This window comes from Garra rufa, chromosome 19, assembly GCF_049309525.1.
Source record: "Garra rufa chromosome 19, GarRuf1.0, whole genome shotgun sequence".
In the NCBI taxonomy this organism is placed as follows: Eukaryota; Metazoa; Chordata; class Actinopteri; order Cypriniformes; family Cyprinidae; genus Garra; species Garra rufa.
In genome coordinates, this window is record NC_133379.1 from 26,329,166 (window position 1) to 26,338,764 (window position 9,599).

The 9,599-nt window shown below is 35.2% G+C and overlaps 1 protein-coding gene across 3 annotated transcripts in view; it reads right to left on the reverse strand.

The window, feature by feature from the left end:
* The window catches only part of rai14 (retinoic acid induced 14), a 65,413-nt gene that overhangs the window by 46,639 nt on the left and 9,175 nt on the right, over positions 1-9,599 (reverse strand). The window lies entirely within an intron of this gene.

The following is a 9,599-nucleotide window of genomic DNA, read 5'->3' on the forward strand; positions in this document are numbered from 1 at the left end:
TGCCTGCTGTTCTTCAGAAAAATCCATTAGGTCCCACAAATTCTTTGGTTTTTCAGCATTTGAACCCTTTCCAACAATGATTGTGTGATTTTGAGATCCATCTTTTCACACTGAGGTACTCCTATGCAACTATTACAGAAGGTTCAAATGCTCTCTGATGCTTCAGAAGGAAACACGAAGATTCAGTATTGGTTCATCAAAAAGATTAAAAGTGAGAATCTATATTGTCAAGTCAACCCAATTTGAATGGCCTCAGAATTCTGGGTCACTCTGTGTCTAGCCTATATGATAAACACATGAACATTAGCAGTGAAAAGTGACTTAGAATAACAAACAAAAATGTGTGGTTTTGCAAGTTTTCCCATAAAGTGATTGCTCTAGCCCTGAAACAAGGGTTATGGGAGCTGTTAAAACGCCATTTAATTTTTCCTCTTTAATAGATGGAGCAAATCCGGTCTTAGGCATTTAGAAATTGTCTGTAGAATGGAAATAAACTTTGTCCTTGTTTTAAAAGATCAAATATTTAAAGTTTATGATTGATATCGGCTAACAACATTTTTCCTCTCTTCAGAAGACCCAAATGTAAATCAACCAGCTTTCCCCATTAGTCTTCACCTGTGACCTTTGAAAACTGTATACTTACGAGTCGAACTCAAAAAACATGAGTTTGAACAAATGAGAGAGCATGTTGAGAGAGCTTTTACACACTCTGAGAGAGGTTGAGGAGAGAAAGACTAAAGACTTCAGATCAATCACAGAAGCCGCTCTTAGTATGACTAAAAGGGGAATAAAAGATACGCCTCCTCCAAACTTCCAGCATGAAAGACTGATGCAATGGCACCAATGATCTCAAGCTATCTCACTGAAATAAGGGTTGGCAATGCATTCAATCTTACAAGAAAGACACTCTGGAAATTCTTTACAGGGGGCGCTAAAGTCTGTCCATATTACAAACCTACCAGTCACAATTACTCATAGACTGTATCACTTGTGCATACATACAATCAAAAATTTCCATCAAAATCATTGAGGTCAAAAGGAAAGCAATCAAGAAACAGCGGATGAAGTCACCTGAATTTCACCAATAAATTTACAAGCATCTCAAAGGGAATGAAACGCCTGTGGTATGAATCATATTATTTCCTTCCAGTTCTTCTGAAACCTCACAGGCACCGCAGGAATGGATGAAACTGTTTCCTAACAAGGGCTTATTCACAGCTGAGATTCGAACGCAGACAAATCTAGTCTTTGTAGCTGTGCATAACAGTGAAACAATGCCTAGTGTTGAACATAGTAAATCAGAGCAACCGCCTTTGAAGTGCAATGTAGGAAATCATTTTGAGAAGTCCACAGATACTATTGTAAAAAGTTGAACAAGCCAGAATGCAATTGCGCTAAATGTAGTCTAGGCAGTGAGCTGAAAGCAGACCGCGGAGGTCAGCCGGCGAAACGCAGAGGCCACTGCTTAAATCTGTCACTATTTTTAAAATGCAGTGTAACATTACACGAGCCACAGTAAACCCAGCACTATTTTTGGGAGCTGCTTGACTTTGGCCTACTATCTGCAATCAGCTGGTGCTATTGAAAGTCAACTTATGAAACAAATGATCATTTCTAAAAGAAACAGATGACATTTGTAGGGAAACAAAGTCTGAATTAGCCTCCTGCCATTCCCAGGCGCTCAAACATCATTAGCAGTGTACTTCAGGAACACACAGACTGAAACTACATTTCAAAACAGACATGCTGAGAAAATCAATATGGGTCTATAATATTCCCTCTGATGCTGGGGAAAAACAGGATTATAAGTACATTTTATTCTAAGGTACATGTTTTTTTTTGTTTTTGTTTTTGTTACAGCAAAACCAATTCCAGTTGAAAAGAAAGTGAGCAGCAAAACAGCGTTTAAAAAACTGTTTTTGACAAAGAAATAAATGAACAGTTGAAACTCTCTGGAATGTGTGTATATGACACAAAGTTTTGGGTTTTATGTGTTACTCAATGACATATAAGAGTGTTTCCACAATAAAAATCTAGTTTGAAACGAGCTGCGTTGTGAAATGCACGTTTTATATTCACATTAGTTTCAAATATAGAGCCCTACGAAATTTGGGAAAAAAATTTTTACTTATTGTATATTACCATCAGGCTTTTTAGTGAGAACCTAAACACATCCAGTGAATGAATAATACAGACAATCCCTTCAGGAAATTTACCGTTCGCCACCATCTTGAATTTAGTCACGATAAGTCGAGTGACGAGCAGGAAGGAAACTAAACTACTACTTCATAAAACTCAGTAGCTTCATCGTCCGACATCCTTGCAATTGCCAACTGTCTGCACTAACTCCAGTCCAAAAGTAATGCGAGTACTCACGTGACTTATCAGGTTGTATTATCTTTCCTGCTCGTCACTCGACTTATCGTGACTAAATTCAAGATGGCGGCGAACGGTAAATTTCCTGAAGGGATTGTCTGTATAAATCTTCTTGTAAATAAACTACCAGTGCTTTTTCAAAGTTCTCAATGTCTTGTTTTAAATGTCAGGGCCCTTGGAAGTCTACCAATGAAGTGTGGAGCTACTTTGTGCCTCGTAAATGGTGTAAAACTGTGATTTATTTACATGGCTAGTCCGATGCCCGATGCACCCTCAAAGACAACCTGTTGTTAGCATAAGCTAACTAGCGCCAGGTTTCGGAGTGCAGGGGACAAGCCGAGATGAGATATGAAGGTAAATTCACACTCTGTATCATGATTCATTACACTTTAGGTCAATATCACACCGGACTTCTCCTTTAAGGCCCTATGAAATACTTTTTTTCTCAAATTTAGTTATTTTTTTAACAAATTCTGTTTTTTATTAATTTTCTGGATTCCATTTTAATGGTTTCATTTTATTTTAATAAATCAAAAGCATGTCTAATGAATTTATTTTATAAAGAATTTAATTTGTTATTCCATTATTTGTTTGGTTATATATTTTCCGAAATACTGTATTTCCATTTTTCTGGTAAATAAATTATGGTAAATCATTTTGTCTGGTAAATATTCTTTACAAAATATTGTTTATTTTGACAATAATTTTATTAGTAGTAGTACTATTACCACCATTACATTAAGTAATATATTACTGTCACAATTTCTTCAAGTTAAACCAAACTTTGATTTTGGATGGGTTGCTGTGAAGACGTTTCTGTTTGTATATGATACTATGATAGTTTCTCTCAAAAGAAACGGTAAAACACTCTTAAAGTGACTTTCCGAGCATTTCTAGAGATTATGTGTTTATGTAGTCTATGTAACTGTTTGTCTCTTTTTATTATACGGTTTTGAAAGTTACAAATATTTTAAAAGAAGCAGACGAAAATGTTAAATATTATGGCTAAATATTGACCTGATATGTATGGCAATGATATTTCAATAGGCATCTTTCTTACTGCGATACAGAATTGCAGGTTTTGGATTAGTATCATTAATCTGAAAACAAAACAGCTTCTGGAGAGAGATAATAATGGTGCACAAATTAAAAATAAATAAAAATATAATGCTTGAACAGGATGCAAAACACAAGCAGGAATGTAAGACAACATTTGTTGGAAAGGATTGCTCTAAACAAACATCACTGTCAGTCTACTGCCAAAACTGATATGATAAAAAGCTTTTAATCCTCTGTAAAGGACAAAAAGGACAAACATTAGACTTTTTAGCTATAAAAAGATGTGACAATCTACATAAACCTCCAAAAGAGACTTTAAATAACTAGCAACAGCCTGGAGATCTCCTTTTTGTCATGGTGGGCCTTTGCAAAAACAGGAAACACTTAACATTATCTCAAAAAGGCCTGTTGGACTAAATAACCACTGGAGAACAGAGACATATGGCACAGAAATAACCTCCACCCATCGCTCAGTGTAAGCATTTAACTTTTATCTGATGAAGGTCCTCTTCAACCGTGCAATATTTAGAGCCAGAGGCAAGACAAGTGGTTTAGATCAAACGGTTTTCATGTTGAATTTGCTTTATCTGCTCATAAACATATGCAGTTAACTAAGTAGGAAAGAACATGGCAATTTCACTATTTAGACGTTAAGAATCAATGGACATCAGGCATACTTGTCTAGCACATTGTATAATCTCTTTGTTATTGAGTGTTCATAGACTAATACACCTCCTGTCAGTAAAATAAACGGCAGATAATTTTAGTTCCTTGCCCACTGTGAAAACAATGTAGGCGTGTTGCCAAGTTGTGATCCTTGTACTTGACAGGTCATGCTGAATATTTTCAGTACGCTAAGGCCTAATGCTAAACCAAAGACGAGGCTTTACTTGTCCTTACGGGTTTGTATGTTAAAGAAGCGTAACAATGTGCTAAATAGAAAACTGACCTGGTGATGAATGGGTTCATACTGCCTGTACCTGTACATAAGCCAACTGAATCAAATACTCATGTACCACGTCAGGCCATGTGAACCAGCCGTTGGCTTTCAAACTAATAGCTTCTCAAATTCGAAAGCGGCAGCCGAGCACCTTGAGAAAAGGCTGGACTATGACCTCTTATCACATGCGTCTCTGTTCAAGCCTGGCACTCGCCGTGTTCTCCGTTTGAGCGATTACACTCACACTGCTAACATTTGGACTGCTTCGCTTTCTTGGATTCCTGAGATGATAAGCTCACAGCAGCATGGCGAAAGCTTGGAAAAGCACATTCCTGTGTGAGAATGTTTAAACCTCAGAATCACTCATTCACACTATTATTATTACGCGATGGATGAACACATGACACAAAAAGCTTAAATGTCCATATATGCTTGAAGTAAGATGAAAATTGCCATATTCCTCTTTCCTTTCTTATCACTTTCCTCTTTGACGCTGTTTTACTGAACTTCGTTGAACTTTTACACTTATCCCAGGCTTTCTCACTTACACCCAGATACTAAAAAGGTCTATGGGTGCACAGCTCACTACCATTCAAAAGTCTGGGGCCAGTACGAAGTTTACAAAAGTAGAAATCTCTTATGCTCACCAATGCTGCAGTTATTTGAACAGAACTGTTTTCTTTTTTTTTATAGCGAGTATCATTTAGATGCCTAAAGATTTAGATTTATGCCTAAATCATAGTAGATTTAGATGCCTAAATCTACTATGATTTTATAAATAATATTGTTTTTGTGTCACAAAATGTAGTTCTAAGAGTTTTTTAGGTGAGAATGTACTTTAGACTTCAAATGTGGTTTGTTAATAAAGATGTCTATTTGAAAATGTGCTTTAATGTCTGTATTTGACATAATACAGTAAGCTTTTAATATAGGAATACAATAAGCTTTCAATAAAGCAACTCAACGTTCCTTCGTTACTAGATTTAAAGTGACATTTTCTTGCGTATTTACACACTGGTGCCATTACACTGTTGTATAAACGCAATATCATATGAGTAGCAGTGCGATATGGCGATATGGATGTATATTGGCACGCTTTTGTTACCTGCAGACGAATCACCAGGCATGCAATAATGCATATTGCATTTCTATTTGTGTGCTATTTCTCATTTATCAAATGGTTACTTCCAGTTCCAGTTCTCGATTCAGATTGGTCAGCACCTGTGTTTTATTCAAAGAGGGAATATTACTGTATTTATTAGTTTTCAGTTTCAGGTATGATTCTGTATATCCATATGTGCAGTTTACACTGAAATGACACTTTTAAAGTTGCGCTGTGCCACAAACCACTCTGTTTTAAATCTAAAAGTTGGAAAACAGACGTTTTCTCGAGCTGAGAGATAAGCAGGTCTATGTGTGTGAGAAAGTATCATAAATGGTGTTAAAACAATATATGACACAGCGGAAAAGAATAGTTATTATTCTCTGTTTTCATCTGAGCTCAAAAGAATGCGGCATGTTACATCAGAACATTCTCTTACTGTTGCTTTCAGGAACTATTTTTAGTGGAAGGACAGCATTTAACAAACTTGCTTCAAAAAAGTAACATATGAATATACATTTTTGGTTGTAATATTTTTTTATTGTATGGTAACCGTTTTATCAAAGCAGTATGGTACTTGTTACTGTGCTGTATTGTGAATAAGTCAGGTCTGGAGAGGTTCCGCTTTGCGTCATGCCTAACAATGCCCTTCAGCTGTTTGGGATCATTTTGATGATTTTTTTTTTTAATGGAGTCTCCTTATGCTCATCAAGGCTGTATTTATTTGATCAAAAATAAAGTAAAACTGTAATATCGTGAAATATTACTGCAAATTCTAACATTGTCTTCCTATATTATTATACTATACTAAAATATAATTTATTTCTGTGACACAACGCTGAATTTTCATCAGCCATTACTCCAGTCTTCAGTGTCACATGATCCTTCATAAATCATTCTAATATGCTGATTTATTATCAACGTTGGAAATGGTTGTGCTGCCTAATTGTGATACTTTTTTTAAAGATTCTTTGCTGAATAAAAAGTTAAAAAGAACAGCATTTATTTCAAATAGAAACCTTTTTACTATCTGTTTACTATCACTTTTCATCCACTTAACACATCCTTGCTGATTAAAAGTATTATTTTCTTTGAAAAAAAAAGAAAGAAAATAATGTACTGACCCCAATTTTTTGAATAGTAGTGTGTATTGTAACACAAAAATTCTATTTTGAATAAATGCTGTTCTTTTAAACTTTTTATTTAATCAAAGAATCCTGAATTAAGTATGACAGGTCCCAAAATATATTAAGCAGCACAACTTTTTCCAACACTGACAATAAATGAGAATTGTTTCTGAAGGATCATGTGACACTGAAGTGTGAAGTAATGATGCTGAAAATTCTGCTTTGCATCATAGGAATAAATTATATTTTAAAGCATATTAAAGTAGAAAACTGATCTTTTAAATTGCAATAATATCTCACAAAATTACGTTTTCTTTAATCAAATAAATGCCACCTTGATGAGCATAAGCAACTTGTTTAAAAACATTACAAAATTGTACTGATCCAAAACTTTTGAACACCACTGTGTGTGTGTGTGTGTGTGTATATATATATATATATATATATATATAAAGGTGACATAGTGGAAAAAAGATCTTTCTGAAAACCCCCTAGTCCAAAAAGACCATTAAAGCTGCTTGCTCGGAAATCTGAAAGATGATGTGAATGAAATATGACGGCTTTAATATTTGTCCATTCAGCCAGCTATACCAGCGATGCCAGTTCAGGAGGGTGAAAGTACACTAAAGACATAATCTCCCTCTTAATCTCATTATTAGACTTTCAGCCATGTGGCATATTGATAAAACCCCAGTGAATAGGGAAGAGCTTGAGGGGTTGAAACGGAAGGCTCTGGATATCCATTCAGGGCTTTACCATTAGCATGGTCTGAATGCAAATCTTTGCAGCGCTTCACTGTACAAAAGACATCCCTATAGAAAATCCTTGGTTCAGATTCATGCAAATGGTCTGTGCAGATAAACAACAGCTGTTGAAGCCACTCTGTTATTCCCTAAAGCTTGTTTTCACACATATTGAGATGTTCTTAAAACCTGGTTTTTGAACAGTCCCCCAACTCACTAAAAGCATGCTCTACTCATATAACTAAGCGCCTCTTCCATAAAGAGCAAAAAGTCTTTTTGTGGGAAACTTTTATTACATGGTGTACAAATGCCTCCCTTTGTTTCACAAAGTTCTGAAGTGAATGTACCATGGAAGAGATTTGAGTAATAACTGCATCTAACTGTTATAGAAAGGGGTTCATCTGTGGATTAACCTCTAAATAAATCCCAGAGATGTTGTCTAGGTCCAATCCGAAGCAGACCTGAGTAATATGAGGGGCAAGTATCTGTAGCTCTGGGAAATAATTGTGATGTTATGACTTCCAGTACTCTCTAATGCCAACCATATGAACCTTTTTTGCGAAAAACAATGCATCTTTTCTACTAAACTACATCTGCAGCTGCTTAAACAATTGCACAATGTGGGGTAGTTTACATTGGTTTGAATAGATATGAGGATTAAGGAGACAAAAAACACATGACCTGTTTGAGGTTCTGCGAACAAGACTTAAAATAGACCTTCTGTACCCAACTTTGCACATTCATTATCACATTCCACCAAACTCATCCGCTCAAAAAGAATGTGCGTTTTAATCCCTTGAACTTGAATTCCGTCCCAGGCCAAATCTCTTGGAGGAACTTTAGAGATAATTTGCCTCTGAAAAGAGATGAAACAAAGGGTTGGAAGACGCTGTAGAAAGTTTAGAGGGCATGATGACTAAAAGTTCAGAAAGTCTGGATTGGTACTGATTAGAGATCAGCAAGTTTTGTCTGCAAAAGTTTGAAGACTGCGAATAGATTTTTCATTTTTTAAGGGCCAATCAATAAAAAAGTGAAAATGACCTGAATTTATAATAAAAAAAGTAATTCATTTACAGTTAAAGTCAAAAGTTTACATACACCTTGCAGAATCTGCAAAACCCTAATTATTTTACCAAAATAAGAGAGATCATACAAAATGCATGTTATTTTCTATTTAGTACTGACCTGAATAAGATATTTCAAATAAAAAATGTTTACATAAAGAAAAAATAATAGTTGAATTTATAAAAAAATTAACCCGTTCAAAAGTAAGTGATTCTTAATACTGTGTTGTTACCTGAATGATCCACAGTTGTGTTTTTTAGTTTAGTTACATTTGTTCACGAGTCCCTTGTTTATCCTGAACAGTTAAACTTCCTGCTGTTCTTCAGGAAAGTCCTTCAGGTGGTTTTTCAGCATTTTTGTGTATTTTTTAACCATTTCAAACAATGAATGATTTTGAGATCCATCTTTTCACAAAAAGGACAACTGACGCCTGTTTCACACATACTCCGTATACAGTGCGTATGCAGTTCGTGTGCGTTATGTATGCGGTGCAGAAGCAGCACAGACTCGTTTTGCTTTCACACAGGACACGTTTGCAGTCCGTTCCTGATCCGCGGCTGTTTACCACAAACACACCATTTATCCGTTATTTTGATTTCAAATACAAACGTGCTTTTTCAGCATTGTGATCCTCTTTTATTACAGTACAGTAATACAATCGTTCATAGACATATTTACGTTTAAACTCAAATTAAACGTATTATTCATTGCACTTGACTTATAGATTTATATATTAAGTTGCTAAAGCAAGTTGCAACACATTTAAACAGCATAGGTATAGCTTCCGTTTCTTATTAAAATTGGGCTATCACAAATATTTTTAATTAAAATTTATCACAGACAGAAACAGTCGGCTCTCGTGCCTTTCGCATTAAATCGTTATTAAAATCGTTATAACAACAACCTGTCCAGGGACTGCGGGTGGAAATTAGCATTTTTGCTATAACCTGGCACATGACATATTTTCTTATTTTAGACTAATGTTGTTTGTGCACTGTCCCTGATCAAAAAAAAAAAAATTAATAAAAACAATCTCTTAAAGAACTTTTCTACCCGGACAAGTGCATTATGTTGCCTTGTTTATTTAAAAGTGCACTTTTCCTAGTTTTAAACTTTTTTTTTTTTTTTTAAACTTTAAACACATGTTGACTGTAAAACACAGTATACTTCATTTACATGCATTTATG